The sequence below is a fragment of the Triticum dicoccoides genome, chromosome 5B, assembly GCF_002162155.2.
Source record: "Triticum dicoccoides isolate Atlit2015 ecotype Zavitan chromosome 5B, WEW_v2.0, whole genome shotgun sequence".
Classification (NCBI taxonomy): domain Eukaryota; kingdom Viridiplantae; phylum Streptophyta; class Magnoliopsida; order Poales; family Poaceae; genus Triticum; species Triticum dicoccoides.
This window is the reverse complement of record NC_041389.1, coordinates 45,659,895-45,681,529: the sequence shown is the minus strand read 5'-3', so window position 1 is coordinate 45,681,529 and position 21,635 is coordinate 45,659,895.

The window sequence follows — 21,635 nt, the reverse complement described above, 5'->3', positions numbered from 1 at the left end:
ATTGAGCAGATTGAAGCACCAAAGCGCGTCAAGGATGTACGAAGACTTGCCGGTTGCGTAGCTGCTCTCAGCAGGTTTATCTCTAGGTCTGCTGAGCGCGCCCTGCCATTTTTCAAAATATTGAAAAAGGCAGGTCCAATGAAATGGACTCTGGAGGCGGAGGCTGCACTGCAGGACTTAAAGAGATACCTGTCCTCCACTCCAACACTTGTCGCACCTAAGCCACAAGAGAAGTTGCTGCTATATATAGCGGCAACCAATCAAGTGGTTAGTGATGCGTTAGTAGCGGAGAGGGAGGCGGATGATGAGCCAGCAACCACGACAGATGCATCCAGCGACAAGCAGGGGACTTCACCGGCAAGCTCTGGTCCCGACAAAGATGGATCTGCGCAGGCGCGTGAGAAGATGCAGAAAAGAATGGTGCAGCGCCCAGTTTAGTTTGTCAGTTCCCTTCTGCAGGGGGCTAGGTCAAGGTACTCTGGTGTGCAGAAATTGCTTTTCGGCCTTCTCATGGCCTCGAGAAAGTTGCGCCATTACTTCCAAGCACATGAGATCACAGTCATCACTCGTTTTCCGCTGAAGAGGATATTGCAAAATCCAGAAGCAACAGGCAGGATTGTCGAGTGGGCACTGGAACTGTCAAGCTTTGGCCTCAAGTTTGAGAGCACTTCAACTATCCAAAGCAGAGCATTGGCAGAGTTCATAGCAGAATGGACGCCAACACAAGATGAAGAAATTCCAGAAACGAGCATCCCCGTCAAGGAAGCAAGCAAAGAGTGGCTGATGTACTTTGATGGTGCCTTCTCGCTGCAAGGCGCCGGTGCGGGTGTGCTACTTGTTGCACCCACCGGAGAGCACCTCAAGTACGTAGTCCAGATTCACTTTCCCAAGGAGCAAGCAACGAACAATGCCGCAGAGTATGAAGGTTTGCTTGCCGGTCTTAGGATCGCAGCAGACCTTGGGATCAAGAAGCTCATTGTCAGGGGTGACTCACAGCTTGTCGTCCGCCAAGTGAACAAGAATTATCAGAGTCCGTTGATGGAAGCTTACGTTGATGAAATGAGAAAGCTAGAAGAGCACTTTGACGGCCTACAGATGGAACATGTTCCAAGAGCTCAGAACGACATTGCCGATGGCCTGTCGAAGTGCGCCGCACTTAAGTTACCTGTGGAACCAGGGATCTTTGTGCTCAAACTGACTCAACCGTTTGTAACGTCATCAACTGGACAGAGCAAGAAGAGGAAGTTGATTTCTGGTGACTATTTTCTGGCAGAGCTCCCCGAAGCCGCCGCCAAGAAGGTCCTCAAGATCAACACCAAGGGTGCTGAGGAGCAGTCTGCTCCGGCAAGCCCTAGGGTTTGTTCCGTTGAAGCAGACGCTCCCGACAAGTTTTGCTCCGGCAAGCTTGCCGGGGAACGTCAAGCTCCGGCTGAGCCGCAGGTTCTCGCCGTAGAAGCGGATATTCCCGCAGCAGCAGATGTGCCTTTAGTCCTTGTTGTCGAGCCGCAAGCTCCAGCATGGGCACAACAGATTGTTCGTTTCCTTCAGACAGGAGAACTTTCCGAAGAGCAAGAAGAAGCGAAAAGAGTAGCCCGGCAGTCAAGTATGTACCAGTTTGTCGACAACACACTGTACAGAAGAAGACTCAACCGTGTGAAATTGAAGTATATTCACTGGGAAGACGGACAAAAGCTGTTGGCAGAGATACATGGAGGCATATGTGGTCACCACATTGGCGCAAGAGCACTTGCCGGCAAAGCGTTCCGGCAAGGTTTCTTTTGGCCGACAGCCCTCCAAGATGCAACTGCACAAGTAACCAAGTGTGAAGCGTGCCAGTTCCATTCCAAGCAGATACACCAGCCAGCTCAAGCTCTCCAGACGATCCCTTTATCCTGGCCATTTTTGGTCTGGGGGCTCGACATCCTCGGCCCCTTTCCCCGAGCTGTCGGGGGCTTTGAGTACTTGTACGTTGCAATCGACAAGTTCACAAAGTGGTCGGAAGTGGAAGCAGTGAGGAAGGTGACAGCACAGTCAGCAGTCAAGTTCTTCAGGTCGATTGTTTGCCTCTTCGGGATCCCTAACAGGATCATCACCGACAACGGCACGCAATTCACGAGCCGCACCTTCATGCAGTACGTCCAAGATCTTGGCGCCAAGGTCTGCTTCGCTTCTGTTGCTCATCTGAGAAGTAACGGTCAAGCGGAGAAGGCGAATGCTGAAGTGCTGCGCGGGCTCAAGACCAGGACTTTCGACAGGCTGCGCAAGTGCGGAAAGAACTGGATTGAGGAGCTGCCGGTGGTTCTTTGGTCGATCAGGACGATGCCAAATCGAGCCACTAGCCAGACACCTTTCGCTCTAGTCTATGAAGCAGAGGCAGTTCTCCCCATGGAACTTGTATACGGGTCACCTCGAGTGCTCGCTTATGATGAGCTTGAGCAAGAGCAGTTGCGACAAGATGACGCGCTGCTCCTTAAGGAGGACCGTCTTCAGGCAGCTGTACGAGCTGCTCGATACCAGCAAGCTTTGCGCCGCTACCATAGCCGCAAAGTTAATGCCAGAAGTCTCGAGGAAGGCGACCTTGTTCTTCGGCGCGTTCAGTCCGCCAAGAATTCCAACAAGTTGACGCCAAAGTGGGAAGGCCCTTACCGAGTGAAACGAGTCACTAGGCCTGGCGCTGTCCACCTTGAGACCGAAGATGGCATTCCGGTGAGCAACTCCTGGAACATTGAACATCTTCGTAAGTTTTACCCGTAGGGCGCGGTTGCCGGAACCTGTTCTGGCAACCACCTTTTGTACAAGTCTTGCCGATGTTGCATGTAATCCTTTGTACGAAGCCGGGAGCAGACCCCGTGCAAAAGTAAAGCTCATGTGCTCCGCACATCTTGTCAATTTCATGCTTTCCACTTTTTTTGCATGCGTTATCTGACACTTTGTGCAGCGCCTACCCCCGGTAAGCAATAACGAGCCGTAAGGCTCCATATCTTTATTTTCTCTTCTTTCTCTTTCTCAAAGAAAGGAAGGTTCCCTCACCCACAAGTTTGCCGGGGGGAAAGGAGAAGATAATGGTGTGGACCAAGCGTCGTTCGAGGAAGTTTCGCCTTACTGGGAAGCAAATGACAGAAAAGCTAAGTTGCTAAAGTTTGAGCAATCAGTTTTAAATTTTTTTAAGTTATCTTCCTCGAACGACCGTGCTTTGTATGGAAAACCTGTGCGCGGAGGAACCAACTCGTAGCTAATTGCGCCCTTACTTTGTTTTGAGTCCGCTCAACAACTTAAGTGAGCTGCGACTAGTTGCGACAAGGTTTCTTGTCGGTAGCGGCACCGCCAGCAGGCTGCTGACGTCCCGCACTTAGCGCTCGCGGCTAAGGTGCCTGCGCCGACAAGTTCCCTAAAAGCGTAGGGCAAAAACATACAAAGGAAGGAATCAAGTAAAGGAAATAACATAGCAATCGCTACCCAAAATAGAGTCATATTACAAGATAGCTTGTCACAGCTCTAACAGATTGTTCTCATAACATGACCAGCAGCGACAAGAAAAAGAGAAAACGGGCGGCCTAATCTACGCGATCGCCCTCAACCCTCTTGATCCCGCTCACCTTGTCCACAATGGGTGCGACAAGGGTCTTGAGCGCTTCCATATCAGCATCCGGCGGCAAGGTCCTGAGGACGTTGGTGAGGTTGAGGCCTGGGTTGCGGAAGGCCACCTTCACCAGCACGTTTTGAAGAGCTCCCACGCAGATCTTGCGCGACTCGTCGGCCAGCTGCTTTGGGATCTTCTCCCGGAGTCGCTGGAGGGCCGTCGCCACGCCTTTGAAGAACAAGCTGAGCTTGGCGCTGGGTTGGAGGTGCTCATCAGAGGAATACCCGAGATCCTCCATCCCCAGCTGTGCCAGCTCCCTGTCGATGGCTGCGACAACATCCACGAGACCCTCGGTCCAGTGCTCCACATTCTCCCTAAAAGTGTCCTGGGCGGCAGTAGCACTCGCCAGCAGCGCCTCGTCGGCCTTGATCTTCTCCTTCAAGGCCACCTCCTACTCCCTGGCGCCGTCCAGCGTCTTGGTCAAAGTAGTCAGCTTCAACGCAAGATCTGCGTTGGAGTCCTTGGCGGCGATAAGCTCCTTGCTCCTCTCGGCGAGACGACCCTGCAGCTCGCCATGGGTGTAGGCGTCCTTCTCGCGCTCACGCTTGAGCAGCAAGCTCCTCGCCGCTCACCTTGAGATCGGCCTCTAGCTGCGCCACCTTCGTCTCCAGCTCCTTCTTGGCGGCCTCGGCAGCTACGGCAGCATCCTCTGCTTCCTTGAGAGCCCCGCTGAATGTTTGCTCGCGCGCGGCAAGCTCCTCCTCGTGGCTGTCAAGGTTAACCTTCCGCTGCGCCAACTTGCCTTCCTACGCAGACAGCTTCTCGATAGCAAGCCGCCGTTGCTCTTCAACTTCAGCCTTCTCGAGGAGGAAGGCTTTCCGCTCCTCGGCGAGTTGCTCCCGCTCCTTTGCCAGGGACCGGAGAGCTTCCTGGTTGAGGCCCCGGAGCTCCTCCGCGCGCTTCTCGATGTCCACTCCCGCCTTCGCAACAAGCACCTCTCGGGATACCAGCTTGGCCTGTCGGGCGCGGTAGAGTGACAACAGCCTCCGCAGCAGCTGCTCCTCCTCAGGCTCGCCGCTGCTGCTGCTCGGCGCGTCGACCAGCGTCAGCCCAGCGGAGGCGAGCAACTCTTCATCAAAGATTTCTCCTTCGATCGGCGCCCTGGAGCACGACACCCAGGGGAGCTTGATGAAGACGCCATCGCCGGCCTTCAAATAGGCGCCGGGCTAGGGCTCTTCGGAGCCTGACGCTGCAGCAACGACGGAGGGATCGGCGGTCGGCGTAGCGCCTAACGCTCCTGCGGCCTCGGGGCCGTCAGTGCGATCGCCGGACCCCTCGCCAGCTTCTGCGGCGGCAGCCTTGGCGGCCTCTCCGCCGGCGGGATCATCAGCGCCGGCTTCTTCTTCAGTGACAGTGGCGTCGTCGGTATTGCCGCGCGCGTTCTCCTCGCCGGCGACCTCGGTTTCCATCGGCTCCGTGGCAGATGGACCTGACGACCGGAAAAGGGAGAAAAGTCAAGCAAATATTCAAAAAGAAAATCAGAAGAAGAAGAACCCAAGGGAAGTATTCAAGCAAGAGGATTACCTGTACTAGGTTCAACAGTCGTGGTCTCCGCCACCGGGGGGTCGCTGGTGCTGTCCCTTGCCGGGGAATCCTCCCTTGGCGGTGTAGTCGAAGCAGAGGGCATGTCGGGAGTGGCTTTCGGGCACTCCGGGTAAGACTGCTCTGCTCCTACGCAAACCAATAGTCAGATGTCAGCAAAGAAAGAGCACCCATGCGCGCCTAACAGCAGGAAGTAAACCATATACTTATGTTGGGGGCTGCGCTGGGGGCTGCTTTGGGGAATAGTTGCCGGGTCCGGCAAGGTGGTCTCGGACACACCCCCTGCTGTCGCGGTGGGTTCGTCCTCGATGACAATCACCGGGACCTTAGCTCTCTTCGCCGCTCTCTGGGCCAGAGTCCTAAAAAGGAATGGGTTCGGAGTAAAGCAAATCAGATATAAGACAAAACAACAAGAATTAAAGAACTACAAATACAGCAAAGAATCTTACTCTTCCTCTTCCTCGTCGGATCTGAGCGCGGAGAGGTCGAAGTCCGGCCCACCTTCGGCGCGACAAGGCAGAGGAGTAGGTTCCCTTAGCCGCTTGGCGGGAGCAGAAGCGGTGGTCCGGGAGGGCCCTGCTCCAGTTGCCGCAGCGGCATGAGGTGCTCCCGCGGCAACAGTGCTTGCCACGGTGGAGCGCATCGCGCGGCGCGGTGGCTGTTGACCCGTCTGCCGCCCCGCTACGTCCACGGCCTTGCGGAGACGCCTTCTTGGTGGAGCTGGGGGCTCCACTTGCGGCGAGCTGTCTGAAGGTGAGAAAGAGGAGGAGTTGATCTTCAACGAGTCGCTCGCGCCCTCAGCGGGCTCGCTCAACTCAGCTTCAGGCCCGACAAGCTCTCCCTCTCCGGCAAGCTCCTCTCGCTCGGCAAGGCTTGCCGCCTCTGCTGCCTCTGCCTCCTCCATGGTGAATCCAAACTCGCCCGCGGCAGCGGCTGCTGCCGCCTCTTCCAGCCTAGTGGCGATGCGCTGCATCTCCGCATCGGTGGTGTCGCGAGTAAGGCTCTTCTGTTCATCGGGGCGGACCAGCACTTCTACCAAGCTGTCAAAGAACTCCTGCACGACGTCGTCTACAGGCTCTTGCCAAGTTGGGACAATTCCATGCGAATCGCACAGCGGCATCATTGCACGGATGCGGTCGAGCGACGAGTTGTTACACAGCGGAACGACGCCCCTCGGCAACATAAATGCTTCGGGATGTTGAGGATCACGGTTGAACAGTTCCAGGAGCATCGCGTCCAGTTCCAGGACAGTGAAGTTGAAGTTGAGGCCCGGGCGCAGCCTCATGATATCCGCCGCATTCTGGAACTCCCAGGCAGGTCTCCTCCTCTCCTACAGGGGGGCGATGCGACGGCGAAGAAAATCTGCGCCAACGGCGCCTACGGTGAGCCCGGCAAGCCTGAGGCGTAGGATCCGGGTGACGGCAATCTTCAGCCTATCGTCTTCCGGGGCCACGTTGCTCCAATCGTTGTCGCGCGCTATTGGGGCTTGGCGCTGGGCGGTAAATGGCTGCGGGTTCTCCTCAACAATCCAGCACCAGTCTGCTCTCCATTCTTCCCACTTGCTGCGGAGCTCTCCCTCCAGATAAGCTTCCTTCTTGCCAGTTCTCGAGATCCAGGCGATTCCGCCGGATAAAGGCTCCCCTCTCTCAACTCGGGGCATAAAGAAGTGGCGAAAAAGAGCTACATTTGGATAGACTCCGACAAAGTTTTCGCAGAGATGTGCGAAAACTGCCATGGTCAGAACGGCGTTGGGCGTGAAGTCAAGGAGGCGGAACCCGTAGGTGTTCATAATGTCATAGAAAAACTCAGAGAAAGGCGGGCAGAGCCCGCAGTAGAAGAACAACGCGAAGAAGGGATATCCATTCGGAGCCAGTTCCAAAGCGGCAGCTGAGAGTACCTTCGTGCGCGGATGCGCTCGTGTCTCCGTCGACCAGAAGAGGTAGTAATACTCCCTCAGCTCCTTCGCGGCGAGCTGAGGGGGGAAGATTGCCCGCTCCTTTCGCAGCGCCACGAGCCGCTGCGCCTCGGCCGACTTCACAACCTTCCCGGCTTTCGGAGCCATGGCGGAGGTGGTGAGAGAGATCGACGGCGTTGGTGGTGCTGGTGGCGATGGGGGGCGGAGCGCTGCTCTCTTTCAGCTTTGGGAAGAAGGGGGGAGCGGCTGAGGTTTTTGATATTGGAATAGCAACCGGCGAGATGGGCGAACTGCCCCTGTTTCCCCTGCTTATAAATAGGGAGGGGGCAGACTTTCCGTCTTTCCGAATAAAGAAACCACCCACGGTCTCTCCCACGACGCCACATTCGACGCGTGCCGTTCGGGAAGGGCGCGGTGGATACAGAGTGAGATACAGCGTAACCCAGGCCGCGCGTGCCCGTGCCCTATTTTGGGCCTGGCCCAACAGCGCTCGGCACCGTGTGTGGCCCAGGCCCGGGGCTCCTGTCGGTGTACTAGAGTAGGGGTACCCTAGTATCCCGAACTTGTGCACGGGCAGTTGCAGCACCCCGCGGCAAGGCTTGCCGGGTAACCGCCAAGGTCCTCCGTGGTTCCTTTGGAGCCATTCAAGAACAAAGTATTCAAGCCAAGGAGACAAGGCCCCGGCAAGAGGAGCTTGCCGGGAAGGCCAACCAAGGCATCTCAAGGAACTTGCCGCGACGTGCCACGCGTCCCGGCGAGGCCCGGTGAGCGACAAGCTTCCGGACGCGACAAGACAACGACCGCGGCAAGGCGCTTGCCGCGGCAAACTACCACTCTATACCCGCGCTCCAGCACATCCACCAACGTGTCACCTTGGGACCTTTCCAGGCGCGCGTGGCAAGAGGCTATGCGGCCAGCGGTGCACAGTGGCAAGCGACGCTGACAAGATTGCCATCATGGCAAGCGGTGGCGTCCCTGACGGTCCCTTTTTGTACTATTTGGGCGACGTAGACAGGCATTTAATGCCTTTGTCCCCTGCCGTCAGGGTTAGGTATGATACACTGTACAGGTAGTTGTACCAACCGCAATTCCTTTTCCATTTTTACCCTTGTCTACGTTGCCACCTGTCGGAGACCCCTTTAGCATATAAAAGGAGGCCCATGCGCAACGTAGAGGGAGGTTCGAAGGCAGAAAAACACTCACGCTCGGTCTTGTTTGCAGCTAGTGTGTATTGTAGCACTCAGCGCTCCCGAGCAAGGACTCAATACACTCAGACATGCAGCAGTAGGGGTGTTATCTCTCCGGAGAGCTCCGAAGATGGGTAAACTGCTCGTGTGCTTCGCCTCGATCCGCTCTTCGTGCGATCTCCGCCCCCCACCGAACCGAAAGGGGCTCGGTCCGCCGGTCCCATAGGTGTTTGTGGATTAGTTTCCCCGACAACCTAACCACAACATTAAACATATGGATCCAAATCAGCCCCTTACAAAGCAACACATAAACTAGGGTTTAAGCTTCTGTCACTCTAGCAACCCATCATCTACTTATTACTTCTCAATGCCTTCCTCTAGGCCCAAATAATGGTGAAGTGTCATGTAGTCGACGTTCACATAACACCACTAGAGGAAAGACAACACACATCTCATCAAAATATCGAATGAATACCAAATTCACATGACTACTAATAGCAAGACTTCAACCATGTCCTCAGGAACAAACGTAACTACTCACAAAGCATATTCATGTTCATAATCAGAGGAGTAATAATATGCATTAAGGATCTAAACATATGATCTTCCACCAAGTAAACCAATTAGCATCAACTACAAGGAGTAATCAACACTACTAGCAATCCACAGGTACCAATTTGTGGTTTGGATACAAGATTGGATACAAGAGATGAACTAGGGTTTTGAGAGGAGATGGTGCTGGTGAAGATGTTGATGTAGATTGACCCTATCCCGATGGGAGGATCGTTGGTGATGATGATGGTGATGAATTCCCCCTCCCGGAGGGAAGTGTCCCCGGCAGAACAGCTCCGCCAGAGCCCTAATTGGTTTCGCCAAGGTTCCGCCTCGTGGCGGCGGAGTTTCATCTCGTAAGCTTGCCCATGATTTTTTCCAGGGTAAAAGCCTTCATATAGCAGAAGATGGACACCGGAGGGCCACCAGGGGGCCGAGGAGACAGGGGGCGCGTGCAGTAGGGGTGGGCGCGCCCCCCACCCTCCTGGCCAGGGTGTGGGCCCCCTGAGGTGTTTCTTCCGCTCAATAATTCTTATTAATTCCAAAAATAAGTTTCATGGAGTTTTAGGATTTTTGGTGCAGTGCAGAATAGGTTTCCAATGTTTGCTCCCTTTCCAGCCAGAATTCCAGCTGCTGGTATTCCCGCTCTTCATGGTAAACCTTGTAAAATAAGAGAGAATAGCCATAAGTATCAATATATAATGTGTAATAACAGCCCATAATGCAATAAATATTGATATAAAAGCATGATGCAAAATGGACGTATCAACTCCCCAAGCTTAGGCCTCGCTTGTCCTCAAGCAGAAGCCGAAATCGAAAAATATGTCCACATGTTTAGAGACAGAGGTGTCGATAAAAATAAAATACGGACATGAGGTCATCATGATCATTCTTATAACAGCAACATAAATAGATTTTGTCATATGACTTCTTATGCTCAAGTAAAAATCAATTCACAATGTGGAGTATGGTTCAGAAACTTCATTGAAAGCTAACAAACTATAATCTCAGTCATTGAAGCAATCACAATTTATCATAACATCAGAAAGAGTCAAGAATAGAGCTTTTCAGCAAGTTCACATACTCAACTATCATGTAGTCTTCTACAATTGCTAACACTCACGCAATACTTGTGATTATGGAGTTTCAGCTGGACACTGAGAAAGATATGGGCTTATTGTTTTGCCTCCCAACGTATTCACCTTTAGGTGATGTCAACAATAATAGTCCTTGCTAACTTACACCCAATTGGATATATATATATATATATCATGATCTTTCAAACACGAGGAGCTTGCCAAAGGATAAAATGAAAAAGGGAAAGGTGAAGATCAACTTGACTCAAGCATAAAGTAAAAACATAAAGTAAAAGATAGCCCTTCGTAGAGGGAAGCTGAGGTTGTCATGTGCTTTTAGGGCTGGATGCATAAAATCTTAATACAAAAGAACGTCACTTTATATTGCCACTTGTATGTGGACCTTTATTATGCAGTCCGTCGCTTTTATTGCTTCCACAACAAGATCGTACAAAGCTTATTTTCTCTGCACTAATAAGTCATACATATTTAGATAGCAATTTTTTATTGCCTGCAACATGACAACTTACTTGAAGGATCTTACTCAATCCATAGGTAGGTATGGTGGACTCTCATGGCAAAACTGGGTTTAAGGATATTTGGAAGCACAAGTAGTATCTCTACTTAGTGCAAGGAATTTGTCTAGCATGAGGGGGAAAGGCAAGCTCAACATGTTTGGAAGGTCAATGACAATATACTTTAACTGAGATGTGAGAAAACATAAACCATTACATTGTCTTCCTTGTACAACATCAACTCTTTTAGCATGTTATACTTAATGAGTGCTCCCAATCATAAAAGATGTCCATGATAATATATATGCATGTGAGAACTTCTCTTTCCTTATTACTTCCAATTAATTGCAACGATGACCAAAACTACGTTTATCAACTCTCAACAACTTTTATGCCTCATACTTTCTATGTGTGAAGTCATTACTATCCATAAGACCAATATGAACTCTTTTATTCTTTCTGCTTTCCCAAGATCATAGCAAGATAGCAAAGCCCTTGACTCCACACTAATCTTTATTATAGATAGCTCACGGACTCGATTACATAAAGAGATCACAAAGCAAAACTCAAAACTACTTGATATCAAAACTTCAATCTACTACATCAAGATACTACTAAAAGGATCGAACTAAATGAAACGGTAAAGATAAGAGTGTGATGGTGATACGATACCGGGGCACCTCCCCCAAGCTTGGCAGCTGCCAAGGGGAGTGCCCATACCCATATGATTATGTCCTCGGAGGTGGCGAAGTAGGAGTTGTTGATGATGTAGGCTTGTTCCTCAATTTACGCTTGAGTATAGTATTTTGCTCTTTTAGGTCCTCGATATCCTGCTCAAGGCTTAATACTCTTTTGCACAATTCCTATTTATTTTCCTACAAGAGACGAAAAGGGATAAACTCGATCTTTCGCTTCTTTGCTCTATCAGGGAGGCTTGACTTTTTAAACTCCACATGCATGTCCCCAGGCTGAGGTAATGGTGCTTCGTCCTCGTCTGAACTCGTCTCCACCTTTCCCTTAGGCTCAATAGTCTTCTTCTTCTTCTTCAGAGGTCCAGCCATCATGCTCCAAGTCCCCGTAGACCTCAAGGTCTACAAGGTAGTCAGCCACATAGCTTTCTCCCGCCGGATCCTGAGATGACATATTGCTCTAAATCTGTAACAGAACAACTTGAAATTAAAATAAAGGATAATAGCATGATACGGTGGTCAAAACCTTCGGGAGTTTATATAATGAATTTTTACCGACCAAAATACGTAAAGTGCAAGAAAATGGAGTCCGGGAGGCACACGAGGTGGCCACGAGACAGGGGGCGCGCCCTCCACCCTCGTGGAGGCCTCGTATCCTTCCTGGACTACTTCTTTCTTCCTAAAATTTTTAAATATTCGAAAACTGATAAAAATTGCCATTAGAATTGTTTTGGAGTCGGTTTACTTACCGTACCACATACCTATTCCTTTTCGGAGTCTGGAACGTTCTAGAAAGTGTCCCTTATGTATTCCTCCGGGGTTACGGTCTCAATAATATTAGTTTCAACATTGATAGGATTACCTGAGATATAATGTTTAATTCTTTGACCGTTCACCACCCTCGGACTTGTGCCTTCGAAGTTGTTGATTTTTATGGCACCAGAATGATAGACCTCCTCGACAACGTAAGGACCTTCCCATTTAGAGAGAAGTTTTCATGCAAAAAATCTTAAACGAGAGTAGAATAATAACGCATAATCACCTACGTTAAACTCACGCTTTTGTATCCTTTTGTCATGCTAGCGTTTGACTTTTTCTTTGAATAGCTTGGCATTCTCATAGGCTTGGGTTCTCCATTCATCAAGTGAGCTAATATCAAACAACCACTTTTCACTGGCAAGTTTGAAGTCATAGTTGAGCTCTTTAATAGCCCAATATGCTTTATGTTCAAGTTCTAGAGGTAAGTGACATGCTTTTCCATAAACCATCTTATACGGAGACATGCCCATAGGATTTTTGTATGCAGTTCTATAGGCCCATAATGCATCATCTAGTTTTTTGGACCAATTATTTCTAGATCTATTGACAGCCTTTTGCAAAATTAATTTGAGCTCTCTATTGCTCAACTCTACTTGACCACTAGACCGCGGATGATAAGGAGATGCGACTCTATGATTAACATCATACTTAGCAAGCATCTTACGGAAAGCACCATGAATAAAATGTGAACCACCATCAGTCATAAGATATCTAGGGACTCCAAACCTCAGAAAAATAATTTCTTTAAGCATTTTAATAGAAGTGTTATGATCAACATTACTAGTTGGAATAGCTTCCACCCACTTAGTAACGTAATCAACAACAACTAGAATATGTGTGTAACCATTAGAGGCGGGAAAAGGTCCCATATAATCAAAGCCCCAAACATCAAATGGTTCAATAACAAGAGAATAATTCGTAGGCATTTCCTGACGTCTACTAATGTTACCAATTCTTTGACATTCATCACAAGATAAGACAAACTTATGAGCATCTTTGAAGAGAGTAGGCCAATAAAAACCAGATTGCAATACCTTATGTGTAGTTCTATCTCCAGCGTGGTGTCCTCCATATGATTCCGAGTGACACTTGCGTAGGATATGTTCCTGTTCATGCACAAGTACACAACGTCTAATAACACCATCTACTCCTTCTTTATAAAGGTGTGGGTCATCCCAGAAGTAATGTCTTAAATCATAAAAGAACTTTTTCTTTTGCTGGTATGTGAAACTAGGAGGTATAAATTTCAAAACGATGTAATTAGCCTAATCAGCATACCAAGGAGCAGTACAAGAAGCATTAACGACCGCTAATTGTTCATCATGAAAACTATCATCAATAGGCAGTGGGTCATCATGAACATTCTCTAACCTAGACAAGTTGTCTGCAACGGGGTTCTCAGCTCCCTTTCTATCAATTATATCCACTTCAAATTCTTGGAGCAAGAGAACTCATCTAATGAGTCTAGGCTTAGCACCTTTCTTTTCCATAAGATATTTAATAGCAACATGATCAGTGTGAATAGTAACTTTGGAATCAACAATATAAGGTCTAAACTTATCACATGCATACACAACTGCTAAGAATTCTTTTTCAGTATTAGCATAATTTCTCTGGGCAGTGTCAAGAGTTTTACTAGCATACTGGATAACATTTAATTTCTTATCAACTCTTTGCCCTAGAACAACACCTACAGCATAATCACTAGCATCACACATAATTTCAAAGGGTAAATTCCAATCAGGTGGCTGAACAATAGGTGCAGTGATCGAACCTTTCTTAAGTATTTCAAATGCTTGTACACAATCATCATCAAAGACAAAAGGAATATCTTTTTGCAATAAATTAGTCAGAGGCCTAGAGATTTTAGAAAAGTCCTTAATGAACCTCCTATAAAAACCGACATCACCAAGGAAACTTCTTATACCTTTTATGTCCTTGGGACATGGCATCTTTTCAATGGCATCAACTTTAGCTTTATCAACTTCAATACCTCTCTCGGAAATCTTATGCCCCAAGACAATGCCTTCATTAACCATAAAGTGGCACCTTTCCCAATTCAAGACGAGACTAGTGTCTTCTCATCTCTGCAAAACTCGATCAAGGTTGCTCAAGCAATCATCAAAAGAGGATCCATAAACTGAGAAATCAGCCATGAATACCTCACAAATCTTTTCACAAAAGTCAGAGAATATGGCCATCATGCATCTTTGAAAGGTAGCAGGTGCATTACATAATCCAAAAGGCATACGTCTATAAGCAAAAGTACCGGAAGGGCAAGTAAAAGTAGTTTTTGATTGATCCTTCGCTGACACAGGTATTTGAGAGAAACCAGAATAACCATCTAGAAAGCAGAAATGTGTGTGTTTGGATAGTCTTTCTAGCATTTGATCGATAAAAGGTAAAGGGTAATGATCTTTCTTAGTAGCTTTATTTAATTTACGGAAATCAATTACCATCCTATAACCTGTAATAATTCTTTGCGGGATCAATTCATCTTTATTATTAGGAACGACAGTAATACCTCCCTTTTTAGGAACACAATGGACAGGGCTTACCCAATCACTATCGGCAACGGGATAAATTATACCTGCCTCTAGGAGCTTTAGTATCTCCTTTCTTACCACTTCTTTCATCTTGGGATTCAGTCGTCGTTTAGGATCTCTAACTGGTTTGGCACCTTCCTCCAAATTAATTTTGTGTTGGCATAACGTGGGACTAATGCCCTTAAGATCATCCAGAATATATCCAATAGCAGCGTGGTGCTTCTTTAGAGTTTTCAATAATCTTTCTTCTTCTTGCTCTGAAAGGTTAGCACTAATAATAACAGGATATATTTTCTTTTCTTCAAGATAAGCATACTTAAGATTATCAGGTAATGGTTTGAGTTCAAACACGAGATCACCCTTGGGTGGAGGGGGATCCCCAAGAAATTCAACGGGAAGGTTATGTTTCAGAATAGGTTCCTGTTTATGGAACACTTCATCTATTTCCCTTCTTTCCTTCGTAAACATATCATTTTCATGGTCTAGCAAATATTGTTCTAACGGATTAGTAGGAGGCACGGCAATAGAAGCAAGACCAATAATCTCATCCTTACTAGGAAATTCTCTATCACGAGGTTGTCTACGAAACTTAGCAAAATTAAACTCATGAGACATACCCTCTAAGCCAATTGTGACAATATCCTTTTCACAATCAATCTTAGCATTAACTGTATTTAAGAAGGGTCTACCAAAAATAATGGGACAAAAGTCATCTTGTGGGGAACTAAGAACAAGAAAATCAGCGGGATATTTAACCTTACCACACAAGACTTCAACATCTCTAACAATCCCAACTGGTGAAATAGTATTTCTATTGGCAAGCTTGATAGTAACATCAATACCTTCCAATTCAACAGGTGCAATGTCGTGCATAATTTCTTTATATAAATCATAGGTTATTGCACTAGCACTAGCACCCATATCACATAAGCCATGATAACAATGATCTCCTATTTTAACAGAAATAACAGGCATGCCTACAACAGGTCTATGTATCTTAGTATCGGGTCTAGCAATATTTGCAGTTTCACCACATAAATAAATAACATGCCCATCTAAATCATCATCCAAGAGATCTTTAACCATAGCAATACTAGGTTCAACTTTGATTTTCTCACGAGGTGTATAAGTCCTAGTATTACTCTTACGAACAACAGTCAAAGTTTTAGCATGATCCTTTATCCTAACAGGAAAAGGAGGTTTCTCAACATAAGTAGTAGGAACAATATGATCACTATAAGTGACAGTCTTTTCTTCAACTGTAATAGGTGCAACTAATTTTACTTCCATGGGAGGATTATATTTAAACCACTTCTCCTTAGGGAGATCAACGTGAGTAGCAAAAGATTCACAGAAAGAAGCTACTATCTCAGAGTCAAGTCCATATTTAGCGCTAAATCCACGAAAAGCATCGATATCCATAAAAGATTTAACACAATCAAACTTAGGTGTCATACCTGACTCCTTACCGTCGTCGGAACCCCAATCTTCAGAGTTGCGTTTAATTCTTTCCAATAAGTCCCATTTGAATTCAATAGTCTTCAGCATATAGGAACCAGCACAGGAAGTATCGAGCATGTTGCGATCATTGAGAGAAAGACGAGCATAAATTTTTTGAATAATCATTTCTCTGGAGAGCTCATGATTGGGGCATGAATATAACATTGACTTAAGCCTCGCCCAAGCTTGAGCGATGCTTTCTCTTTCGTGTGGCCAGAAATTATATATGTAATTATGATCACGATGAACAAGATGCATAGGATAGAACATGTGATGAAATTCCAACTTCAATCGTTTATAATTCTAAGATCCCATATCATCACATAGCCTATACCATGTCAATGCATCTCCCTTAAATGATAAAGGGAAGACCGTCCTTTTGACAACATCATCGGGAATACCTGCAAGCTTAAATAATCCACAAACTTCATCCACAAAGATAAGGTGTAAATCGGGATGCAATGTTCCATCTCCTGCATATGGATTAGCTAGCAGTTTCTCTATCATACCCAAAGGAATCTCAAAGTAAATATTTTCAATAGGTTCAGTAGGTTGAGGAGAAACTCTTTGCTCTTTTGGTCGGGGTGAAGATACCCCGAACAAGCCCCTCAAAGGATTAGTTTCCATAGTGACAAGTAACAGAAAATTTCAGCACACTATTTAAATGTTTCCTTACCAAGTTCCACTCACCAAAAGCGCTACACTCCCCGGCAACGGCGCCAGAAAAGAGTCTTGATGACCCACAAGTGTAGGGGATCTATCATAGTCCTTTCGATAAGTAAGAGTGTCGAACCCAACGAGGAGCAGAAGGAATTGATAAGCGGTTTTCAGTAAGGTTTTCTCTGCAAGCACTGAAATTGTAGGTAACAAATAGTTTTATGATAAGATAAATTATAACGAGTAACAAGCAATGAAAGTAAATAAAGTTCAGCAAGGTGGCCCAATCCTTTTTGTAGCAAAGGATAAGCCTGGACAATTTCTTATAATGAGAAAAGAGCTCCCGAGGACACATGGGAATTATCGTCAAGCTAGTTTTCATCACGCTCATATGATTCGCGTTCGGTACTTTGATAATTTAATATGTGGGTGGACCGGTGCTTGGGTACTGCCCTTACTTGGACAAGCATCCCACTTATGATTAACCCCTATTGCAAGCATCCTAAACTACAAAAGAAGTATTAAGGTAAACCTAACCACAACATTAAACATAAGGATCCAAATCAGCCCCTTACGAAGCAACGCCTAAACTAGGGTTTAAGCTTCTGTCACTCTAGCAACCCATCATCTACTTATTACTTCCCAATGCCTTCCTCTAGCACCAAATAATGGTGAAGTGTTATGTATTCGACATTCACATAACACCACTAGAGGAAAGACAACATACATCTCATCAAAATATCGAACGAATACCAAATTCACATGACTACTAATAGCAAGACTTCACCCATGTCCTCAGGAACAAACGTAACTACTCACAAAGCATATTCATGTTCATAATCATAGGAGTAATAATATGCATTAAGGATCTGAACATATGATCTTCCACCAAGTAAACCAATTAGCATCAACTACAAGGAGTAATCAACACTACTAGCAACCCACATGTACCAATTTGTGGTTCGGATACAAGAGATGAACTAGGGCATGACGGTAGGCATCACGCAGCCGCAACACGTGTGTGGCAACTTGGTTCACCAAGTGGCTAAGGCGATCCTGGACCTCATCACGATCGGCCCGCTCACGCTCCAGCCGGCTTCCTTGACGGCCTATCGTATCTCCCGCTTTCTGCAGCAATGCCGCCGACGCCTCGAGCATCTTTGTGGTGGACGCCTGCCGCTTTTGAAGCTCCGTGAACTCCCGCACATAACGGAGGAGCATGGCACTCCTATCCTCCTTGAGCTCACGGAGCTCCACGTCCTTGGCCCTGAGTTCCGCATCCTTGGCATGGAGCTCCTGTGTCAGGCGCCTCACCTCGGACTCCGTGATATGCTGAGCCGCCATGGCACTAGGTAGAAGCAATGGGGAGAGGAAGCAAAGGGGGCGAAACGGCCGAAACGCAATGCAATCTACGGGAAGGCGGAGGGAGCCAGCCGAGGAGCAGGGAATCTTTTGGTTTTCACCACGGTAAAACACCAGTCGACGATTTCTCACATCAGGGAGCAGTGGGTTTTACAGGTGGAGTCATCGTGACTAATTGCTGCCGCGCCTGCTTCCATCATCAAAAAATTAAAAATCCTGCCGCGTCTGCTCCCGTCAATCAAAAAATTAAAAATACTGCCTCACACAAACACTAGAGAAACACCGCGGTGGATATTTAAGTTTACCTGCCTTCTAGTAGATAAAAAAGGGATGAAAAAACAAATGTGGCGGCGACCTAGCTAATCGGTCGAACTAGCCCAACTAGCTAGCCACCGTGCTTCACTGATGTACTCGGCGGGAAAGGTGGTCTTTCATGATTTGACGACTCATTTACTTGCTTCGGCGCTACGACCGAGGAGGACCCAGAAAACACGCGGTAGGGAGTCCCACGTCAGGAAGAATATATGCGTGCACCACCCGGGAGGACCCCGAAACCGCGCGGTAGGGTGTGCCACGTCTTGGCACGGAGGAAAAATGTGCGTGTAAAAATATACTGGATCAGACGTAGTACCTATGGTTCGACCTCGGGACCCAGCCAGTTGGTCGAAAACACCCCACTAGCCACACAACTTCATCATGCAAACGTGGCACGGAGGATAGATGTGGTTAGCTCCGTCTCGACCAGCCACAACATTTCTTGTTCTAGGCGATTCTTCTCTTTTCCAAGCTTTTTTTAGTTGTAATAACACCACGGCAAGCTAGCGCCGCTCTTCGTGTGTGCCCGTGCAAAGGTTAGACGATGGAGAGAAGAGAGATTGAGATCGCAGACCTGGGACCCACCAGTAAGTGAGACAACGGTCGTGCACATGTTGACGAGGCACTCCCTCTACTCTACTCAATGCAAGTACTGTATAAAATCAAATTATGGGACAAAGCCAACAACCTTTTGTTTTGTGAGGCTATCGACTTACGCTTTGTAGTCCAGGTTGCCAGTTTGAATCTCGTCTTTCAGATTTATTAGTTTTAGGTCCAAATTTGATTAATGACAAGTGGGACCCTCGTGTGTTGTTTCGATATTTCAGTGTAGGATGTTTTTTTGAACAAACACTTTGCATGGTTAGACAAGTAACGGCACGAGTTACACGTATTTTGCAAGTTTACGAACAAAAATGATAGCGGCATAGAATATCACATCCACCCCGCAGCTTAGATACTATGGTGATACGAGTTTTTACACTGTTGGAAGTGAGATCCAATGGCTTGGGAGTAGTCTTTGTAATTATGCACAATTTCCAAACTCTCCAAAGGTTTTTTGCAAATAAAACATTCAGGCCTCGTGTGTGCCACTGCATCTTCGATACAACGGCTCCCCCTTGCTCATATTAGGTGCTCCCCGTAGCTTAATTACCCGCTACGGTGATATGAGTATCTAGGTCATATGATGAGTGATCAGATGGCACATGTGTAGTACTTGTACTTTCTGCGCATTTACCAAACTCTATCAGCCGTATATTGCAAAAACATTCAAACCTCCTATATGGGCCGTTAGATCTCAGTGAACTCATATCACCATAGAATCTACGGTGCGGGAGCACCTCATATTCTCCCGTGCGAGAAAACATAAGGTGCTATCGCAGCTTGGATGCTACGGTGATACGAGCTTGGAGGTCGTTTGATCTGAGATCCAATGGCATCTGAGCAGTCTTTGTGCTTGTAAGCAGTGGCCGAACTCTTTTGGGGCTTTTCTGCAAAAAACCATTTGAACCACCGAGGAGGTGTTGGGTCACAAATCCAACGCCTCCAAAGAGCTTGTATCACCAAAGCATCTAAGGTGTGGTAGCACATGATATTCTTACATACAGGAGAATATGATGTCCTCCTTCATCTTAGATGCTACGGTGATACGAGCTTCGAGGTTGTTGGATATGGGATCAAAGGGCATCTGAGTAGTTTTTGTAAAAATTGTGTGCAATTCTCAAACTCATCAAGGTTTCCTGCAAAAATATTAAGACACATCATGTGAGCTGCTATATCTCAGATCTACAAGCTCCAAGCAACTCGTATCGGCATATAGCATCTAAGGTATGGGGGCACATGATATTCTCCCAGGGAGGAGGGGTGGGGGTGCACAACCAATCGGTGGTTGGGAGGGTGGGGACAAATATAATCTAAACAACCCTAAATAGAGCTCCACAATTTTATCTAAGCTCGAGGGGTTGACCCCCGACAATCATAGCTCCGCCTAAACACAACATTTGCATGTACTGTAGTACTAGACTTAATATTCATGTTTCAGTTTCATGTTCATTTTAAATATTGAACTGAGGAGCATGGATGTCTTACATTTTACTCCCTTCGTTCCTAAATATTAGTCTTTTTAGAGGTTTCAAATGGATTGGCACATACGGATGTATATAGACATATTTTAGAGTCTAGATTCACTCATTTTGCTCCGTATGTAGTCACTTGTTGAACTCTCTAAAAGACTAATATTTAGGAATAGAAGGAGTATTTTTGAATTTGTGTCATACATGCATGGTTCGGAAAAATAGATGCACTATACTTATTAGATTGTTGTTGTGTTCGTGCGTGTGTGTGTGTCTCTCTCTCTGTGTGTGGTCATATGCTTGATACATACAAAGTTTTCTCACCTCCATATTGTTCATCTTTTAAATTTGAATTTGCATTGGAAAACTTACTAGGGATACCATGAAATGTGAAATCCACGTTGAGATCACTATATCACAAACTCACTCTAATTCAACAACTCGTCATAAATCAATTACCATGTTAAGATTAGTATTTGCAAGGAAAATACGGGTATTGTAATACACATATATTCGTTCGGCAATTTAAAAGGTTCCTTTCGTATTCTCGAATGGTAGGACCCAATGGCGTACCAGCCAGACCTTGGCTCGTGTTGATCCTAAAAAAATAAAAAAAAATAAAAAAAACCGGGCTCGTGTCCTTCGGTGGCGTGCGTGGTACGCACATTAGGCAACCCCAACCAGTCGAGCCTCAGCGTTTCAAGTCGAAATATCTGGCGGCCAGAATTCCAGCCCTAGGCAATTCCCCTCATGTCCCCGGTCCATAATGACTACCGATGAACAACGGAGGGATGCTTTAGTAACTAGACAACATTACCTACCGTGCCGAGCACGGTTCAATTCCTTGGGTCGCCGCTCGTCAAGGTCACCCCTCAACTGCATTGCCTAGTACTACTAATACTACACCAGGATGAGCACATAATTGAGCCCGTTTGTTCGTGCCTAGTACTTGAGTTAATATATCAGGCAATGCACTGGTATGGAGGGATTATCCTTTTACTCTGCATATACTAGTAGAATGCCCGTGCGTTGCCACGGGCTAACAAAATTAAATTTGAAGATATTATCAATCAAATAAATTATAATTCAACATGTAAACGTTCCACGCGACTTATGATGGTATTGCTATGATAGAAAATGGCTTGTAATGGCCTCTAGCTAATTTTGAGCTAAATGATACAAATCCTAATACTAAATCTACAACTACATTGGCATCACCTTTTTTTGTTGCATATATCAAGGTTTGAG